Source organism: Schistocerca serialis, chromosome 11, assembly GCF_023864345.2.
Source record: "Schistocerca serialis cubense isolate TAMUIC-IGC-003099 chromosome 11, iqSchSeri2.2, whole genome shotgun sequence".
Classification (NCBI taxonomy): Eukaryota; Metazoa; Arthropoda; class Insecta; order Orthoptera; family Acrididae; genus Schistocerca; species Schistocerca serialis.
In genome coordinates, this window is record NC_064648.1 from 168,361,113 (window position 1) to 168,383,250 (window position 22,138).

The window sequence follows — 22,138 nt, forward strand, 5'->3', positions numbered from 1 at the left end:
TTTTTTTACTTGGTCCACCTTGCTCACTTAGGCGGATTCGACACAAGCACGACATACATCTGATAAAAACAATTCGGGCAATTGTTTCAATAGCCTCCAACGGATCTTTAATGTTGATTTCACTTTATTTGTTGACAACTTCAAAACAAACTACTTCCGCTGTAAGATCATACCGAAGTAAAACATTTTAAAAACGTCTTGTTTTCATGATGGGAAACATGACTTAGCAACGGAATGGCTCGATTCTTAATGTGTGTCGATTACATTTTGAATAAAAGGTTCTTTTCTGAAAACAAACACCAGAGTTCTGTAGAAAATTGCCGCAATGTCTTAAAAATTGTCGCAAGGCACGCTGATCTACTAAAATGTTGTTGAGCAATCAACGACCAAGTTCCATGGTAATCAGGCATTCTAAGTGAAATCGATTAAGTCGTATGCGTCCGCAGGCACAATTTATGTCAAGGCCATCACACACCGCACAAAACACACGCTCATTTCGAAAAAAGGAACCATATACATTCCTGAACAACAATAACTGTTACTAAAGAAATTGTGAACTGTACAAACATGTATGTGCAAGTAACTATTAATACACGCAGTCGACGATGCGAATAGCTATTTTATGCTCTCAAGATGCGCAATTTATCCCGCTTCCGGAATAATTTGGTGCAAGAATAATGCAGCTTAACTACTTGTCAAAGACCACACAATATGCATACTACAATAAAACTAATGAGAAATTTTGACATCTGTCACAAACATAAAAAAATACTTACAGATATTTTTATTGGTTCCAAAGACTGTTCGGCACAAAACTGTTTTTACACACACTCAACTTTTCCACTACCGATAGCAAAATACAACTAGAGATAACGTCGTACAACTACTTGCTGTAATCCCAAGCGAGCGATCGGTGATAAGATTACGGCTACCCTCTCCACGTGTTATCTGTCATAAGATTACTCTCGTCCTGAAAAATTTGAAAATCGCCGTCTGTCGTTCTCTGTAAGCCTCTAATGAACGCTTTTTCATACAGGGAAAAAGTAAGGTTAGAATTCGAAATAAGTATCATTCAGCAAAGACAATAAGAATGTGACAATGCAATGTAAATACTACACTGTGTGAACTAATACTCAATGCTGAGTGATTATGTTTACTTCGACATTCTTCTTTTTCCATGGAACTTACAATTTGGCGAGAAAACTGCAATGTGAAGTGACATCTGGAATACGATGTGAGCTACGCCCCTCCATAGCTCACACGTATGGCAAATGAATAAAGAATTTGCGCTGAAGGTGCAAGATCTTACCTTTTGATCTGCATTTTCCTTCGAAATAAGCACGTTAAACGCTCGTTTAAAAAACCACAAGAACACACGAATACCACAACAAATCTATACACTTTTCAAAGATGACCCCACTGATGTCAGTGATTGCACTAGTAATGTATCCTCCACTGCAACGCGGGAGCAGCCTTGCCCACCGAAACAGCTGACTAGCGAGTAGCGATACATGGCTTCGTGGGCATCTGTTGAATTGTAGTTGCAGACTAATTTGTAAAAGGAAGGTACGCTGTGTATTGGTGAATTTTTTAAACAAATCAGTAGTTATAACATAATTTCAGTAAGAACGGGATAGATGCCAAACTTCATGTTGCCATCACTCGTAAAACGAGAAAGGGAATCTATTTGGGATGGAATTGCGTAACAATTTTGAGGTTAACTGGTTTGTTTCTAGTATTGCACTTCAAATGTACACATTTGAAGAAGATAGAATTGTTTTCTTGCATAACATGTAAGAAGTCGTATTATCAAGCTACTGAGTGTGCAAGTTAAATGTATAGAGTGAACGGGATCCACTGAGTTTTACCCATGATTGACTAGTTCAACGAAAAGGTGAGTTTTTATAGTGCAATTACAGGGATTAATTTGAAGCTGCAGTATGATTCGTAATGTATCCACAATCAATAGACGCCATAGTGGATCTTACACGTTTCTCGGCACATTCGTAAAAAAGAAGAAAAAACGAGCGAACACATTTCGTTTTCAGATACTAACTTGTATTCTTGTGGAGCTGTACTTGCAGTTGCGTGGATTGTGACCAGTTAGGTACCTGTTCTATAGATTGCATTCACGATGAATGTTATATTGTGGTACGTGTTTACAGAAGCAACCTGTATTATATCTAGAGGATAAAAAAATTTTTTGTGCCTTCATTCTGTTAATTTACAGTTTTTTTCCTGTAAAAAATTATGGGTTAGTTATATTCAAGAATTTCTCGATAGTATAGGAGTTGTTAAGGGAAACCTCTTTAATATCTGTATGATAACACTACTGCTGTATGTCAGGTATTTTATTTCCATAGGTAGACTGAAAAAGTATTTAATAGCTGCACATTTCATCCCGTTATATACCAAAGTTGATATGATAAAGGTCAATGCAGATCATTTTTTCTTAAAGTGCTGCCCATGTGAATATCTTTACAAACACGGATGGATTGTTGATAAAGAAAAAAAAAAAAATAGTTCATGATTGAATTTTTCCTGATTGTTTTCATCAAAATGCACACCAAATAACTTCAGAATTTTAGAACCTAAGGATTTTAGAAACTGATGTAAGGAGTGACATTGGACACAAGCTACAGCCATTTGTTTTAGTCATCATCACTGTAGAGAAGTCCAGTGGTGGCATATATCAATCTGTCTGGGAACACACCCTGAATTAATGATGCATTACTTAAGTGACAAAGAACTCTTTCGTATTAGAGGGCAACGTTATTTTAGCGTCTTATTGGAAACATAATCCACTCCATATCAACTTTCACTTTCTGGAGTCATCATGATCTTCCTTATTTTATAGGGTATATGAGATTATTTTTTACTTTACTGAATTTCTTTGTATTGTTTCATTAGTGTACTGTTTTGCTTTCTATTCTGAGCTATTTGCACCAATTTTCTCATCTATTTTTGTAAAACTTAATTATTTGTATAATCTGTTGCACATGAACCATCATTTACAATCCTCACCTTATCTTTTACAGAAATAAGGTCATCTATGGCCTCTTTTGGTCTCACTCTTTTAACATTCCATATTGATTTGATTTTACTGTCTGATCTGTCAGTTTCAGACAAGATGTACATACTCCTGGATTTTTGTGCATTTCTTAAAGTTACTGTACTGTTTATAAAATGAAAGTATTTCTGGATGATAACTTGTTCTTAGAAGATAGATTAAGGAAAGGCAAACCTACATTTCTAGCATTTGTAGACTTAGGGAAAGCTTTTGACAATGGTGACTGGAATACTCTCTTTCAAATTCTGAAGGTGGCAGGGATCAAATACAGTGAACAAAAGGCTATTTAAAATTTGTACAGAAACTAGATGGCAGTTACAAAGAGTCGAGGGGCATGAAAGGAAAGCAGTGGTTGGGAAGGGAGTGAGACAGGGTTGTAGCCTATCCCGGATGTTATTCAATCTGTTTATTGAGCAACCAGTAAAGGAAACAAAAGAAAAGTTCGGAGTAGGAATTAAAATCCATGGAGAAGAAATAAAAACTTTGAGGTTTTCCGATGTCATTGTAATACTGTCAGAGACAGCAAGGGACCTGGAAGATCAGTTGAACGGAATGGAGTGTCTTGAAAGGAGGATATATGATGAACATCAACAAAAGTAAAACGAGGATAATGGTATGTAGTCCAATTAAATCGGGTGATGCTGAGGGAATTAGATTAGGAAATGAGACACTTAAAGTAGTAAAGGAGTTTTTCTGTTTGGGGAGCAAAATAATTGGTGATGGTCAAAGTAGAGAGGATATAAAATGTAGACTGGCAATGGCAAGAAAAGCGTTTCCGAAGAAGAGAAATTTGTTAACATCTAACACATTTAAGTGTCAGGAAGTTTTTGCTGAAAGTATTGCTATGGAATGTAGCCATGTATGGAAGTGAAACATGGACAATAAATAATTTAGACAAGAAGAGAATAGAAGCTTTTGAAATGTGGTGCCACAGAAGAATGCTGAAGATTAGATGGGTAGATCATGTAACTAATGAGTAGGTACTAAATAGAATTGGCGAGAAGAGGAATTTGTGGGACAACTTGACTAGAAGAAGGGATCGGTTGGTAGGACATGTTCTGAGGCATCAGGGGTTCACAAATTTAGCATTGGAGGGCAGCGTGGAGGGTAAAATTCATAGAGGGAGACCAAGAGATGAACACACTAAACAGATTCAAAAGGATGTAGGCTTCAGTAGGTACTGGAAGATGAAGCAGCTTGCACAGGATAGAGTAGCATGGAGAGCTGCATCAATCCAGTCTCTGGACTGAAGGCAACAACAACAACAACAACAACAACAACAACAACAACAACAACTTGTTCTATCTATTTTGTACAAGTTCTTTTCTTTATTGTGAATACTTTGATACTTGTAATCATGCAAAGTTTCTTTAACAATTTTCCATTATTACTTTTAAATATTATTTTAGGATAATAACTATAAAAATGGATTCAGTCTCATTAAGAAATATTTTGGATTTGGAGTTAGCATTAGATTAATTGTAAACTTCACCGGAATCAATATTTTTTAAGCTTTCTTTAAAATCTTCAGTAATCATGTTGTTATTCAGCCTGATTGGTTTCTTTGAGTTTTGAACTGTGCATCATGATCTGACTATCCTTTTATGACTGGGTGAACATGTCTCTCTTTAACAGCTGCTTGTTGTTCGAATATGCTATCCATATGGTCAAAGCAGTTCATCATCAAGATGGTGTACACCAAAATTTCAAGCTTATCCAATAAGGCTAGCATGACATCACTTTTTACACATGTGAACAGACACAAATAATATGAAAAATACCGAATTGAAGAAATAACGTGAAACTAACGAGACATCAGTGAAAGTTACAGGATTTTGGGTGGGGTCAAACTAAATATGTGAGAGTCTCAATAACGAAGACATAGTAAAACAAAAATCGAGCAAATGAAATCTTCAGTAATCAACGTAACGACAATAAAAAGACTCGGAAAAAAACTGGTATTGGAAATTTAACTTGACCTATAAAGCTCAAATTAATTCCACTATACCACCAACCCATACATTGCTTCAAAACCTGCTACTGCAAATTCCACTGGACCTATACACCTGAACGAAATCCATGATACCACAAAACCACACCAAATAAAAAAAAAAATCTATTCCCTAATACTTCACTTGCCCTATATAACACGAAGTCTGCAATAGCAAAAAACTAAAATTCACGCATATAACTAATATCAAAAACCTGATCTCACCAGCATGGGTAAAACAAGCTCCGTGTTGCCTATCAATCACAGTACAACATTATTACCAGTAACCCTGCTGACATCATTGTCCAAAGATTTTGAGAAGGGGATAACTTCTCACTATTGGGGTTCAAAGACCTGTAGAATTTTTTAAAGGACATCATATTTGCTGTCGACTGTAGAAATTATTTATTTCATCATTGCAATTTCGGGCTTTGGGCCATTTTCATGTGGTAACGCAAAAGATTTGGTCCAGCACATGTCAGACTTTAAATGATTATGCTGTGTCTATACAGTGAAAAGGCCTATTTCTGGTGATGTGTATATATGTTGGAGGATTTTAAAGTCTGACATGTGCTGAAGCAAAATCTTTTGCATTATCACTTAAAAATGGCCCAAAGGCCAAAATTGCAATAGTGAAAGAAATAACTTCTACAGTCACTGGCGAATATGTTCTTTAAAAAATATTCTGGAATAGTATCTCACCTTAGTAACAATAATATACTCAGCAAATCGTAGTTTAGGGTTTCAAAAGAGCTGGTCTACTGAGAATGCCATTTACATGTTCAGTCGTCAGATTTTACAAGCATTAAATAATAAAATCTCGTAGATAATTTGAAGTTTTGCGGGATTGATAGTATAGCCGACCAGTGGATAATGTCTTCATGTCTAACAAAAGAATACAGAAAGTTGTACCTAATAATCCGAGAAATGTACTCTAGGATCAGCATTCTGACTGGGGAGGAATCACATACGGGGTTCCCTAAGGCTCAGGTCTATTATTGTTTCTGATGTATGTAAACGATATTTCATTTAGCAATACAACAAACAGAATCAGTTCTTTTTGCAGATGACACAAGTATTGTAATCAATCAAAGCATCCATATAGAAACAGAAGAAATGGTAAACAAAGTTCTTAATACTATCATTGAAGGGTTGTCTGTAAATGCTCTCGGCCTCAATTTTAAAGACACAACATACGCATTACTGCACGTGTAGGGCTTCTACATCAGTGATAACTGTAACTTATGGTGAGGAAATGATAAATGGGGTGGAAACTTCAAAATCCTTAAGTGACCATATTGATGGGAATTTAAACTGGTAAAAAGCCCATTTTGGAACTGCTAAAACAAGTTTGTCGAACTACATTTGAACTTAGTCATTGCAAATCGAGGGAAAAGACAAATCGGTAGGTCGACGTACTTTACACGTTTTAATTCGATAATGTCGTGGAATATTGTTCTGGGTAACTCGTCTGTTTAAGGAGTTGGGCATTCTGACTACTGCTTCCCAGTATATTCATTTCCTCGTGAAGTTTGTTGTAAATAATCCACTACAGTTCGAAAGGAAGAATATGTACATAATTACAATACCAGAAGGAAAAATGACGTTCGTTAAGATTGTCTTTAGTACAAAAAAGGGTGGACAATACTGCAGCAAAAATTGTTGATCATGTACCCCGTGATACAAAGTGTCTGACAGACAACAAAGTAAAACCAAATAGTAACTCACATCTGCACTTTTTTTTTAACTAGAAATGTGCAGCATGTAACCATAAATATAAATTAATTTGGGGGGTGAATGGAAAATGACTCATTCCACACCATTGCGATTTATTGCGCAAAATGATCCGAGTAACTCGAAACTAACGAACGCTGCTTTAACACCAGTTTCGATATGTAATAAACACACGGATATACACACAAAAACACATACCGTACGTACTACAGTAAAAAATGAAACCACGGAAACATACTTATCGACCTAAGTCAGCCGACACGCAAATATAGCAATCTTGCAGTAACAAAAATAATAAGTCATTAACACAATCTTTCAAATGGTCACATTAGACTTTTCAAACCAGATGTCATCGTGCCAACACTGTTACACATACTGGTTGTCAGTCTCACGCCTTCTCCACAGATGTACCCATTTGTCATACTTGGCGATTAAACTGAACCCTAGGAATTTAGTTGTGGCCCCCAGTGTGCCATGCAGGGACTTACTCGTGAACTTTGTTGTCATATTCGTAACCGACAAAAAATGAAACAGTAAATTAAATATCCGACCATAAACAACACACATGCTGATCATCTCAAACCTGAAAAGGAATCTATTGTCCGTGATTGTCAACGTCAAAATAACATTTCAGCAAACTGCCACAAACTATTCCTATTTTATTCTCACAAACAGCACTCGAGAAGTCGTGGGAGTCACACACAGCACTAACAAACAGTTTACAGAACTAAAGACCCCACAGTGGACACTCCAGCACACCCTCTGCAAGCCGTTTCAGGTCTGTAACACAACACAGCGGAGTCACATCACGGGTTAAACATTAAAGTAGTCGTTCGTTACCGTAAACTTCGGGTGACCCATTTATATGTGACTGGTAGCACCTCTGGACGTCTTTTCCTGTCAGGTCCTTCAAGAAACGTACATTAAGTTCGTCATTAATAATCCCTTCTTTCTGTCTGACAGACAGCACACTAAACCATCATAATTCCAACAGTTATCTGTGGGAGACCTATATACTGTAACCATCGTAACTACAATTACGTGTCCCTCATATTAACTCAAAAGCACACGATTCTGTATCCTGATCTTTTACAGAATCTACATAGGCCAGTGTTTCGCATTTACACGTTTTTTACATATATAATGACTGCTCCTCTGTCCGTATTGTACTTAAATGAGTGTGCAACTAATTTATAACCATGTACATTAAGCCCCTGTCCATATTTGGTGATCAGGCAGACAAATGACATCAGTTTCATTACGACTGCTAAGGCATTGCAAACAAATTAACAACTCAAACAGTGGAAACTCCAGGTTGAAATGTCAACAGAATAAGGAAGAGGATAGATTGATTTTCACTGTAAAGATGACACATTGGGTTGCAGACAGATAAAATGAAAAGACAAGTTACATAGACCTATTTAGCTTTCAGCCAAGGCCTTCTTCAGAATAGGACACACACACACACACACACACACACACACACACACACACACACACACACGGACTAGAATGCCTTGGCCAAAAGTTGTGTGTAGCAATATTTTAGTTGTGTTTGTCTGCAACTCAATGTGTGTGTTCCTTATATTGTAAATTATCAACTCATTTACTTTATTTTTGACCCCCCCCCCCCCCTCAAGTGTCTAACAAAGCAAGTTGATTTCAACTATCCCTCTATTATTACAAAATCAACTGGGAACATGTCAATTTAATTTGCTTTAAACCTTCTGCCTGCATTCTGAGTTTGACTAAAGTCACTGTCTCACCAGACCCTGCAATCACAGGGTTTTGTCTTAGTGTGGGTTTGGCTCCCCTCCCCCCCCCTCCCCCCCCCCTTATGTATTCGTCTAATAGATGTACTAACTTCTCTTTACCCCTCATATTCTGGCGTTGCTAGTGAGGACTGGTAGGAATTGTATTTAATACCTCACAAAACACACAACTACTAAGATAGCATACTCAAAATATAGGTAATATCATATGGAAAAAAAGGAATGTCTTTAATTACGTCCTTTATCCAGTCTCATTTCAATAGCTTGCTGACTACTTGAACATACTGACACAAATAAAACAAAGAAGCTGCTACAGAAATATCCTTTCTGTGAAAAAAAAATAATAAACATGTCATACATATTCTTGAGCAAAGTGGCAGACATGTCATTGTGAATAACTAGTGTATTGCTCAATGTCACATGAACTGAACTGTTATATATTAGCATATTTTTCAACTCTTTCGTAATTGAACATAATGCATTGATGTTATTTATTACTGGAGGAAGTTTATTGAAAGCTGTCCTGTATAGGTCCTTGGTAAGTGTTTCTCTATCAAAATCATTTTTTCTTCTTCTTCTGTTGTAAATGTTAACTAGTCTGCTCAATGCTGAAAATTACTAGTGGTTGAATATTTGTTTACAGAAATCACGTGTTACGCTGTGGCTAGCATTGCTGCCTCTGGATCACGGGGTTCCAGGTTCAATTCCTCGCCGGGTTGGTGATTTTTCTCAGCACGGGCACTGGGTGTTTGTGTTGTCATCATCATCATCATCATCATCATCATCATCATCATTCGTGACAGAGGCTAGATTGGACTGTGTAAAAAGTGGGGCTTTGTACGGGCGCTGATGACTGCGCAGTTGTTCGGCTCACAAACCGATCATCATCCTCTGTTATGCTTGTTGTTTTTTTTACAGTAAATACTCTCTTTCCAAGTCCTAAACTCTCCTACAGTGTTATTCTATGTTTAATTTAGACATACTTAACGTGGGGTAGGAATGGGCATTATTTCCTAACATTTTCATTCTCAAAATCAGCACTCTTGTGGTTGTGAAAGGTGAACAGGCTTCCAAGGATAGGCTTTGAATAATGAATCACATGTATTCCATTTAATACGCAGTATTGATGAACATTGAGCAGTTCTACCTCCCAAAGAACTGACAATCACTGATATGTAATGTGTACAGATTATACCTCTTAATTATGGGTGTGACAAAAATGAAACTTTCTTTGCCAGTTCCTGAGAACAACTTAAGTTTTCTGTGAAACTGAGTAATACAAATAGTTCCGCTAAATTCATGACGTATTAGGAATTGTGCACACATTGTTTAAATAATGTGGAAATAACATTTATCAGTATAAATGATGTATACAACATATTGATAATGTTAACTGGTGCGACCAATAATTCTTATTGGTCTGACAAACACATTAAACAATAAAAGAAACAATGGAAACTGCAGGTAGGAATATCAGCAATGGAGAAAAAGACATTACTACCTAACGTGAAGAAGACGTGTTAAGTTGCAGACAGGCAGAGTTGAAATTTAATTGTGCTTGTCTGCAGCGTAATGTGGCTGCTCTACACCAAGTAATAAATTGTTTGGAGCATCTGCATCTTCAAAGTTCCATACAGCAACACTAATGAATGGAGTCACAGACCTTAATCTAGATGGTTTGAAACTCATTTTAAGAAAGAAAAGAATGAAACAAATAATAATAAACCCCGTGGAGGCCCAGTATGTTCTGCCAATCATAAAAGGTGACGAAAAGAACAAACCACTAATAGGGCTAACCCCCCTTTTAGTGTGGTTAGTTGGTTCAGGACAGAACTAATGAAGCCTCGGACAAGCCCTGTCATGGTCGGGGACGACACTTGAACCCTATGCCCGCCCACAATGGTAACGACACTGCTAGCCACACAGAAAATGATTTAAATCCAAATAGAGGTGTTTTGCAGTACATGCTTCCTGCAACCACTCTAGAAGAAAAACAAAGACAGAGGATGAGATGGTCAGATGAAGTTAACAGACACCTCATGTTCTGTTATTACCAAGCAACAAAGTTAGGAACCAACACAACTGGATACAGATCACAAGTATACACAACATTTATTACCAGATACCCAGAATTAAAATTTTAACAGAACGACTAGCTGATCAGATCCGTGTAATAATCAAAAATAACAGGATACCCCAGTCAGAATTAGAAAACATCAAACAACAAGTACAACAAATACTAGAACAAAATAATGTGCAATCAGAAGAGGAAGAAAATACAGTAATGGGCTCAAACATCCTAGAGCAAACAAACAAAGAACAACACGCATCAATTAAACAATCAGAGGAAACAAAATCTTAAGACAGCCACCAGAACAAGCACAAATAGAACACGAAGTGACACACATGTTAGATATAGAAGAAAAATTTCAGCTGACATATATAGAATACAAAGACACAAATACAGACATTAGACCATTCTTGCATAGACCACCAAATAACCCACAACTCGAAGCAACAATAACAACTATCAACACAATCATACACAACAAAATAAATGAAAACACAACTATGGAAGAGTTACAACTACTGGTTTATATAGGAGCACTCACTACACTAAATATACACACTAGGCAGAGATCAGAACCAACCAACACACAGAAGAAACCCACAAAACCAGCATGGCAACACAGGCTATAGACCAGAATAGAAAAACTGAGAAAAGACATCGGACAGCTAACACAATTTATAAGAAAAACGAAAAAGGTTAGGTAAAAACTCACAACAAGAAGCGATAGAGCAACTAGATGAAAAGAAGCAGAAATTAAGAGCATTGGCCAAACGACTTAGAAGATACAAAAAAAGTGAAAATAGAAGGAAACAAAACCAAACATTCAACACAAACCAAAAGAAATTTTACCAGACAATAGATAACACACACATTAAAATAAACAATCCACCAAACATAACAGACATGGAACACTTCTGGAGCAACATATGGTCAAACCCGGTACAACATAACAGGCATGCACGATGGATACAAGCAGAAACAGACACATACAAGATGATACCACAAATGCCTGAAGTGATAATTTTGCAACATGAAGTCACCCAAGCAATTAATTCTACTCACAATTGGAAAGCCCCTGGAAATGATAAAATAGCAAATTTCTGGTTAAAGAAGTTCACCTCAACACATTCACATCTAACTAAATTATTTAACAGTTACATTGCAGACCCATACACATTCCCTGATACACTTACACACGGAATAACATATCTGAAACCTAAAGATCAAGCAGACACAGCAAACCCAGCTAAATATCGCCCCATAACATGCCTACCAACAATATACAAAATATTAACTTCAGTCATTAAACAGAAATTAATGACACATACAACACAGAACAAAATTATAAATGAAGAACAAAAAGGCTGTTGCAAAGGAGCACGAGGATGTAAAGAGCAACTGATAATAGATGCAGAGGTGACATATCAAGCTAAAACTAAACAAAGGTCGCTACACTATGCATACATTGATTACCAAAAAGCTTTTGATAGTGTACCCCACTCATGGTTACTACAAATATTGGAAATATACAAAGTAGATCCTAAATTGATACAGTTCCTGAACATAGTAATGAAAAATTGGAAAACCACACTTAATATCCAAACAAATTCAAATAATATCACATCACAGCCAATACAGATTAAGCGTGGAATATACCAAGGAGACTCATTAAGTCCTTTCTGGTTCTGCCTTGCTCTGAACCCACTATCCAACATGCTAAATAATACAAATTATGGATACAATATTACTGGAACATACCCACACAGAATCACACATTTGCTATACATGGATGATCTAAAACTACTGGCAGCAACAAATCAACAACTCAACCAATTACTAAAGATAACAGAAGGATTCAGCAATGATATAAGGATGGCTTTTGGAACAGACAAATGTAAGAAAAATAGCATAGTCAAGGGAAAACACACTAAACAAGAAGATTACATATTGGATAACCACAGCGACTGCATAGAAGCGATGGAAAAAACGGATGCCTATAAATATCTAGGATACAGACAAAAAATAGGAATAGATAATACAAATATTAAAGAAGAACTAAAAGAAAAATATAGACAAAGACTAACAAAAATACTGAAAACAGAATTGACAGCAAGAAACAAGACAAAAGCTATAAATACTTACGCTATACCAATATTGACCTACTCATTTGGAGTAGTGAAATGGAGTAACACAGACCTAGAAGCACTCAATACACTTACACGTTCACAATGCCACAAATACAGAATACATCACATACATTCAGCAACAGAAAGATTCACATTAAGCAGAAAGGAAGGGGATTTATCGACATAAAAAACCTACATTATGGACAGGTAGACAATTTAAGAAAATTCTTCATAGAACAAGCAGAAACTAGAAAAAAATACACAAAGCAATCACTCATATAAATACATCGGCTACACCACTGCAATTTCATAACCACCTCTACAACCCTTTAGATCACGTAACATCAACAGATACGAAGAAAGTAAATTGGAAAAAGAAAACACTACATGGCAAGCACCCGTATCATCTAACACAGCCACACATCGATCAAGACGCATCCAACACATGGCTAAGAAAAGGCAATATATACAGTGAGACGGAAGGATTCATGATTGCAATACAGGATCAAACAATAAACACCAGATATTACAGCAAGCATATTATTTAAGATCCCAATACCACAACAGATAAATGCAGACTTTGCAAGCAACAAATAGAAACAGTAGATCACATCACAAGTGGATGTACAATACTAGCAAATACAGAATACCCCAGAAGACATGACAATGTAGCAAAAATAATACATCAACAGCTTGCCTTACAACATAAACTTATAAAACAACACGTTCCCACATACAAGTATGCACCACAAAATGTACTGGAGAATGATGAATACAAATTATACTAGAACAGAACCATTATAACAGATAAAACAGCACCACATAACAAACCTGACATCATACTCACCAATAAAAAGAAGAAATTAACACAACTAATCGAAATATCCATACCCAATACAACAAATATACAAAAAAAACAGGAGAAAAAATTGAAAAATACATCCAACTGGCTGAGGAAGTCAAGGACATGTGGCATCAGGATAAAGTTGACATTATACCAATTATACTATCAACTACAGGAGTCATACCACACAATATCCACCAGTACATCAATGCAATACAGCTACATCCAAACATATATATACAGCTACAGAAATCCGTAATTATTGATAAATGTTGAATTACCCGAAAGTTCCTAAATGCAATATAACATATACCGTACAGTTAAAAGGAAGTGACGCTTGATCAAGGTCCGCGTCACTTCCCATTTTTAACCAGACTTAACGTCTGAGAAAGTAAAGAAATAATAATACTTCGATTGATATCAGATGATTTCGAAAACTCAGGGAAGTGTTTTACCTCACATTTCTTTAGTGTTTCAGGCAGAATGTCCAGTATTTATCCTGAATTAATCTAAGAAATATCATTATTTACATTGGCGTACCTGCTGTGGAAACCAGTGTAAAGTACATGGCGGACGGTACCAGCACAGGACCACATGTTAGGATATCTTCAAATCGATTGGGATAGCAGTGTGGGAAGAATGACTGCTTAAACATTGTAGGGCTGTAGTCTCTCCCCGATGTTATTCGGTCGGTATATTGGGGTAGCAGTAAATGAAACTGTAGACGGTTCACTTGCGGGCCCCGGTCCGGCATCGGCACATTCAACTTTTGGGTGTATAGTGCGAGAGGATTCGTTGCCCTCCTCTAATTTCCACCCAGTGTTACATTACAAAGTGCGCGAGGTGCCGTTGGGATACTTTCTGAGCTGCACGAGGTCCGCACGAGCGGCGGCCCTAGACTGGTCGAGAGTACGTCTGCTCGCCGCAGCATCTCCACGCGAGACGTGAATCTGCTCACTGAGGCCCGCGACCTGTAAGGTTCTGTTACTCGCACCCAAAGTTACCACATTTTCTGACAGGGAGCAGATTATTCTGGACAGGTTGACCTGTCCAGTTTGCGAGATGCTACTGGATGGCAAAGTGAGTTACAGAACCGACCAGAAAGTGAGGAGTAACTAGAGAGGGAATTAATGTTCAAGGAGAAGTAATTAAAACGTGGAGGTTTGCCAGTGAAATTGTAATTGTCAGATATGGCAGAGCACTTACTGCAATGGCTGGTGCCGTCTCCTGTCACACTTTCAAAAAACCGTTTATGTTGACACTGTCATAAGCTGCTTTAAAATCCACACACAATTGATGCACAGTTATATTCAACTTTTAACACATTTCCATTATTAATCTAAGAGCGAACATGTGATCTGTTGGTGTTTTTCTTCTTCCTGAAACTGCACTGATATTCTCAAATTGTGGCTCCTGCATACGGTCTTAATTTCTTATTCAGTATTCTAGCAAATATTTTGTAGGCAGCACTCACCAGTGCTATTCCTCTACGGTTATTGTAATTTGTTGTATTGCTCTTCTTATATATTGGTATAATGATTTATATGTTCCACATTTTTTTTACATATCCATAATTTTTAAAACCAGTTTATGCATTTTTTCTAATATATCTACACCACCATACTTGACAATTTTGTTTAGTATCTTATCTTCCCCCATAGCGACATAGGTAGTGCCACAAACAGGATACACGAATTGTAGTGGCAATCGTTAAAACGGAGGTGTTTTTCGCTCGGACAGGATCTTCTCGTGAAATTTCGATCATTAGTTTTCTGCTCCGATTGTAAAAACATTCTGTCGGCACCCGCCTGCGTACGGGGAAATGATCGTTACGATAATATAAGAGAAATCGGGACTTGCACAGAAAAGTTTAACTGCTCATTTTTTCTGCACGCCGGTCGAGAGTGGAACGGTAGAGAGACAGCTCAACGGTGGTTCTGCCAGTCACGTTATTGTGAATAGTAGAGTAATCTGGTAGATGTAGCTCTCTAGTAACTGATGCCCTTAACAGCTTCCATCACTTCTACCAATGGTGGTTCCTCTTCCTCATTATTGCTACCACATTGTTCCACCTGTTCCTCTTCTTCAAATTCCTGGATTTTCCTGAATTTCAGTAGTTTTTAAAATATTCTTCCCATCTTTTTATGATTTTACTTTCATTTCCAATAAACGTTCCTTCCTTATCCCAGTATATCATTGTCTGAGGCAACCAGCTTCGTTTTGTCTCTTCTGTTCCCTTAAACGTTCTTCTGATATCATTTTCATTTAACACTCTCTCGTCTTTCTCTCTCTTTTTCTCTAATTCTTTGTTTTGCCTTCTGCAAATAGCTTTTTTTTACGTCTTGTTTCTTCGTCATTTTGTCGGGTGGGCCGAGCGTCTTCTTCCCGGTTCTATTTTTTCTCCAGCTGCAGCTCGACTTTCATCGTATGTCGCTTTGCTCTTTCTATTAGCTGCCAATCTCTTACTTCATGGTGATAAATTTTCGTCAGTGTCGTCTGCTTGTACTCGACTGTTACCGTACAGTGGTCAGAGTGTTTATTAGTTCCTCTACTCACCTTAGCATTCTTAACGTCTGTCCGAGCTGTGCCTTCTTCGGACAAGTACGTGATCTGTCTGGTTGACTGTGTCTCCACCTGGAGATTTCTACGTTCCTTTGTAGAAATTATTTTGTGGGATATGGTGCTGGTTACGATCAGGTTTTTGCTTACGGCAAAATCGGCCGTGCTCAGTCCACTCCTCGTGTAGGCTGTACTTTGCCACATTTTGTTTAAACCGCAGTGTCCAATGTGCTAACTTACCCGGGCCGCATTGGAAGAAGACCGAGTACTTTTGAGCCTCACGTAATACGGTTGACACTAACAGTAATGCTGAGAGAGGGAGGAAAAAAGAAAAAGCCACGGAATGGGCCAACGAGAGAATGGCATTGTGTGGTGGAAGTTTCAAATTGAAAACATTCAGTTTGTCATAACTTTACATAAATGATTTTTTTCCACAGACTGTGTGGCCGGTGCTCACTTCTCGGGCTGCACTGGTACTCACTTTGAGCCGTACGGGGGCCGCAGGGTGCACGCTCGTGCACTAAACACTGTTTCTCTTCCCGCCTCTGCTTTCGTATCTCTAGGAGCACTTTCACACCATTTTCCACTATTTCACATTATGTCCCTTCGAGCTGTTTGTACCTGTCTTTGGCCTCGTCGTCTGCATCTTCTGTTGGAGCAGAGTGCATACGGTCCCATTTATGTTTTAAAAATGGATTAAAAGCAGTCTCGAGTTCGGTAAAATATTTGTTTGAAACGGTAACCGGTTTCGGTCCGAATGTGACCGTCTTCGGACAGTTTGTACTGTGACGGTAGCGAACGAAGTAGGTGCTCTGGCTCCGCAAATGTCAACTTCAGCCGATAAAACCGATTACCGTTTCAAATAAATACTTTACTGTGCTAGAGACTGTTTTTAATCCCTTTTTAAATTATTTTTTAGGTAGACCGCTGATTGTCTGAGAGAAATTTATAAAAAAATTACCATCTCAAAATGTGATATCGCCACCTCGTAGGCCCCGTGTACGAGGAAACCGATTCTGAGATTGGCTGTAACACTACTGTGGCAAACTGTCATTGTGCAGTCACCGGGATCCGACGTGCAAGTCTCCTTCCGCCTAATCTCCTGTATTGACACTATTTCTGTTTGGCAAGTCTTCAGTTGGTCTTTCAAATTTCTGAGTGCCCCTGCTCTATCGATACTCGGCACACTCCGAGTAGCCGTAATTAGACCGGTCCGTGTCTATCGCTCTGTTACAGTCGTGGGTGGTTCCGTTTTCCGCCAGCAGTGCTCCCTCGGCGTTTGAGAATCCATCCTTCCCCTGCGAGGCAGCAGGTACCTATTATTACCCTCGACAGGCTGGTACCCGCGTGCTTGACATCTTGGTGACCTCGTACATTTTCTGTGGCAGGGAAGTGGTCCCCGCGGACTACGCGGAGGCGGTTTCCGACCCCCCCCCCCCCCCCTCTGCCCTGCCCCGCCTGCAGCCTGTTGGGTGGTTCCGTTTTCCGCCAGCAGTGCTCCCTCGGCGTTTGAGAATCCCTCCTTCCCCTGCGAGGCAGCAGGTACCTATTATTACCCTCGACAGGCTGGTACCTGACTGAGAAAGAATAGGAATAGTGGAAGCCACCCCTGGCCACAAAACCCGATACCGCCGGGGTCGAAAAAGCGGAGAGTTGGTCGGGGGAGACCCGTAGTAAAGTAAGCGGAAGCAGCCTGACGCAAGTAAGTGGAAATAGTGTCAGACTCGGCTGAGGGCCCGTACGGTTGCCACCCACGTACTCTCGAGAAGGGAGTCCTGCTGGGGGGCTACACTTTGTCTGGAATCCTACCGGCTGACCAGTCTGGCACAGGTGAGCCCACCAGAAGCACCACTTCCAATAGCATAGCTCAGGGTATCTTTGAAACACACAAACCTCCCCACGAACACTGTGGTTGAATTTCGTAGTGAGGGGATAACTAATGCAAGGGAGGAGGGGGGGGGGTACTGAATTGAATTGGGGGTAAAAAATAAATTTGTGGCACAACGTGACTAAAACAAAGGATCAATTGATAGGATACGTCCAGAGTTATTAGAGATTTGGGGAAAAAGGTTATTGACAAAGTACAGACGCAGTTAGTTTTACTTAAAGACAGGGTCACTCGAGAACGAGATCTTCACTCTGCAGCAGAGTGTGCGCTGATATGAAACTTCCTAGCAGATTAAAACTGTGTGCCGGACCGAGACTCGAACTCGGGACCCTTGCCTTTCGCGGGCAAGTGCTCTACCACTGAGCTACCCGAGCACGACTCACGCCCCGACCTCACAGCTTTACTTCTGCCAGTGGCTAAGCCATGTCTCCGCAATATCCTTTCTTTCAGGAGTGCTAGTTCTGCAAGGTTCACAGGAAAGTTTGGAAGGTAGGAGACGAGGTACTGGCAGAAGTAAAGCTGTGAGGTCGGGGTGTGAGTCGTGCTTGAGTAGCTCAGTGGTAGAGCACTTGCCCGCGAAAGGCAAAGGTCCCGAGTTAGAGTCTCGGTCCGGCACACAGTTTTAATCTGCCAGGAAGTTTCAAGGTCACTCGTATTTCTATACCTCTGTCGCCTCGTGCGAGAAAATTGCTAACACATTTTGGAAGGCTAACGTGCAGGTTGGGTCCTGCACAAAGAAAAAATTTGGATCTTTTTATGGATGAAAAATTAGATAAATTCAGTCATCTATAGGATTAGCTGCAGGTCCTGTGACAGTATTTACGTAGGCGAAACAGGGATGGATTTTAAAACAAGATTTGGGGAACACAATTACGCAAGTAATTTGCAGTACTCAGAGCTGTCATTTGAGGGGAAACGGCCACCAGGTACATCGTACTGAGGAATGCAAACACAGTGATTTGGACGTTTCAGAAGACCTCGAAGTTTGTGCCCTTTGCCGTACTAACCCAGGTAACGAAGTTGATGAACGAGTAACTAGGAATAGACAGTGGGTTTTCAACATTTTTGATGAATTGCTAGTGTAATTTCTCTTTTACATCTTTTTTTTTTATTTGTGAAATATGCAGTGTCTAATAAAATAAGTTATTTTGTAACTAAACAGTGGAAAATCCAGGATGGATTTTTACTTTGTACCTACAATTTCATGTTTAGTTTTTTTAATGTTTTTTCTTTAATATTACGTCTCTCGCTATTAAATACGTTTTACTTTGCCTATATGTTGTCAAAAAATACATGCTATCTTTTGGTATCAATGTGTGTTCCTATTATAAAATAAATTTTAGGGAAAATAAACAGTTTACCACCCTGTACTGGCAGGCTGCAGCAACACCACTCGCACGCCGTTTACTGCAAGTGAATTTACTCGTGCGGTATTAAGAACCACTATATTTGTCTACTAGCTTTCTATATGTCGTATCAGTATTTCTGTCCTTATGTGAGTGTAATAATTCGTGTTTTATAAGCCGAGATTTCTGTGTCGCTGTATTGTACTCGTATTGCATTGGGATACATATTTCTATAAAAAAAGATACGAATTTAGTAGAGTCGACTGTGCCTACGGAAATAAGTTTGTGCCGGTATTCACATTTGTAATGTAAATACGTGTGTCGACTTCGTAGGCCTTCCCGGTGTAATAAGTCACCAAAGTCTCGTCCGGTTTGGTGCCGGATCCCAAAATCGACTGCTTTCGATATTTTGGCGATCCAGATGTTTGCCACTTTCAGGAGACTGCCGCTGCCCTGAGTCCTTGATGATGCAGCAGCGACGTTCTCCCAAAGAGATCAAACAGTCGGATCACCGAAATATCGAACTGATTTGATTTTGGGAACCGGAAGCAAACCTGAGGAGACTTTTAAAAATTTTATTAATTTAGTAGACCGTCTGGTGACGGGACACACCTGTAACGTGTTGCGAAAATAAACGTGTTCCGTTAACGTGTAATGACAACTCTCAGTTCCCTTTCTCTTTTTTAGAATTGTAATAAGAATCGGGAAGGACTCCCCACTTCGGTGACGGTGAAATTCTGACGGGGGTAGAAACTGTTGAGGGAGAGCGAGGCTCGAGTACGGGAAGGGGGTCCGAGTGGGCGTGGGCCGCAGTAGCCGTAGCCGAGCAGAGGCGGAGAGCCTCGCACGGGACGGACCGACGGGCAGAGCTCCCCCGGCGGTCGGGCGGTCTCCACCGCTCCCCGCGCGGTGCCGCGTTTGCTACGGGTCCGGCCTTTCCCCCTGCCGTGACTACCGGCTCACTTTCCTCGGTCTTACCTCGGAGGAGGCCTCAGTCTCGCACAACTTCTTCGCAAACGGGTCAGTAGCTTTCACAAAAATTCTGTCAATTCCTCGCGTCCCGTTACCGCGGACGTCCGGCCTTCCGCCACGGCGCGCCCTTTCGTCACGTCGCGTCCTGCGAACTGTGCACGGAGGGCAGATCCTGTATTCCTGGACCTGTGAAAAGTGCTTCACAGGGTGCCCCCATTACGGACTGTTAACAAAAGTACGAGCGTACGGCTCGGGTTCCCAGGTATGCGAGCGGTTTAGAGACTACTCGAGTAACAGAACTCGGTAACTCGTCCTCGGCAGTGAGTGTTTGTCGGAGACGAGGGTACCCTCCGGAGCGCCCCGGGGAGACGTGGCACGACCACTGTTGTTCTCTACGTACGTAAATGATCTGGCGGTGTACGTGGGTGGCAGTCTGTGGTCGTTTGCTGACGGTGCTGCGGTGTAGGGCGAGGTGTGGAAGTTGAGTGACTGTAGGAAGGTACGAGGTGACTTACACAAAATACCTAGTTGGTGTGATGAACGGAAGGTAATCTGAATTTGGAAAAATGTAAGTTAATGCAGACGATTGGGAAAACCGAACCTGTAATGTTTGAATACGGCACCAGTAGTGTGCTGCTCGACACAGTTGTAGTTGTAGTTGTAGCTTTATTCATCCGTAGATCTCTTTCTACAAGGATATAGGACATGTCAAAGTATTTACAAGTTTAGACCAATTTAAAATAAGCTAATTCATATACACATACATTTACGCACTTCTAGTTAGAGACAAACATTAGATTTACTCCTGGTATACAATACTTCTTTTACAAATGACTCATTAAATAATGTAATGCCACACTGTTCACTCATATCTCACCATCAGTCACTGCACACACTGGTGATCTCTGGGCCATTTCCTGTACCGCAACTTCCCATTTGCTACCCTGAAAAACTGAGTCGGCATCCCTCCGTAATGGGTGAGATGTTGAGCTTGGAAAGAGGAAGAGGTGTTAGTATTGTGCTATGGATAGCTTGGGGGGGGGGGGGGGGGGGGGAAGTATTTCTAGAAAGGAAAAAAACACATTAAGTGAAGGTGTTATGTGGAATGTTGGATGTTTTATAGTCATAATTATTGTTTATCTGTACAACATATTTTATCAAACCCCTGCTCTGTTTTATCTAAGTAATCCTTCAATGTATAAAATGTATTGCATAACAGGTACTTTTTAGCTGCCTTTAAAGTAAGTGTATTTTTGCAATTTCTTTAATCTCTTTTGGTAATTTATTGTACAGTTTTGTTCCTTGGTAGAAAATGCTGTTTTCAGTTTTATGTTTATTTTTTCTCGGTAGATGTAAGTTGAGTCTATCTCTTGTTGCACGGTCACTGACAGAGCTGTTTGTGCTGTAATTACCAATGCTATTTTTGGTGTGTACAACTGACTGGTAAATGTATTCACACGGAGCAGTTAAAAAATACCCAGTGTTTTTAACAGATCTTTACAATGAGCCCGACGAGTATTTTTGGTTATTATTCTTATGGCTCTTTTCTGCGGTTTGAAAACTGTTTTCATATTTTGTGCATTTGTTCCCCAAAAAAGAATGCCATAGCTAAGAATTGAGTGCACATATGAATAGTATGTAACTAGGAGACATTCCGTGTTACACACTGATGATGATAGGATTCTGGGGGCATAACATGCTGACGCCATTCTGTTTGAAAGTACCTTTGTGTGTTCACACCACTTCAACTGAGAATCAATATTCAT

General features: G+C 39.5%; 1 long non-coding RNA gene across 1 annotated transcript in view; it reads left to right on the plus strand.

Annotated features, from left to right (window-relative positions):
• The first annotated feature begins 1,453 nt into the window (after positions 1-1,453).
• The window catches only part of LOC126427260 (uncharacterized), a 46,766-nt gene continuing 26,081 nt past the window's right edge, over positions 1,454-22,138 (plus strand). Inside the window, exon 1 of the long non-coding RNA XR_007576613.1 lies at positions 1,454-1,566. This is a non-coding gene — a long non-coding RNA (uncharacterized LOC126427260). The remainder of the gene's footprint in view (positions 1,567-22,138) is intronic.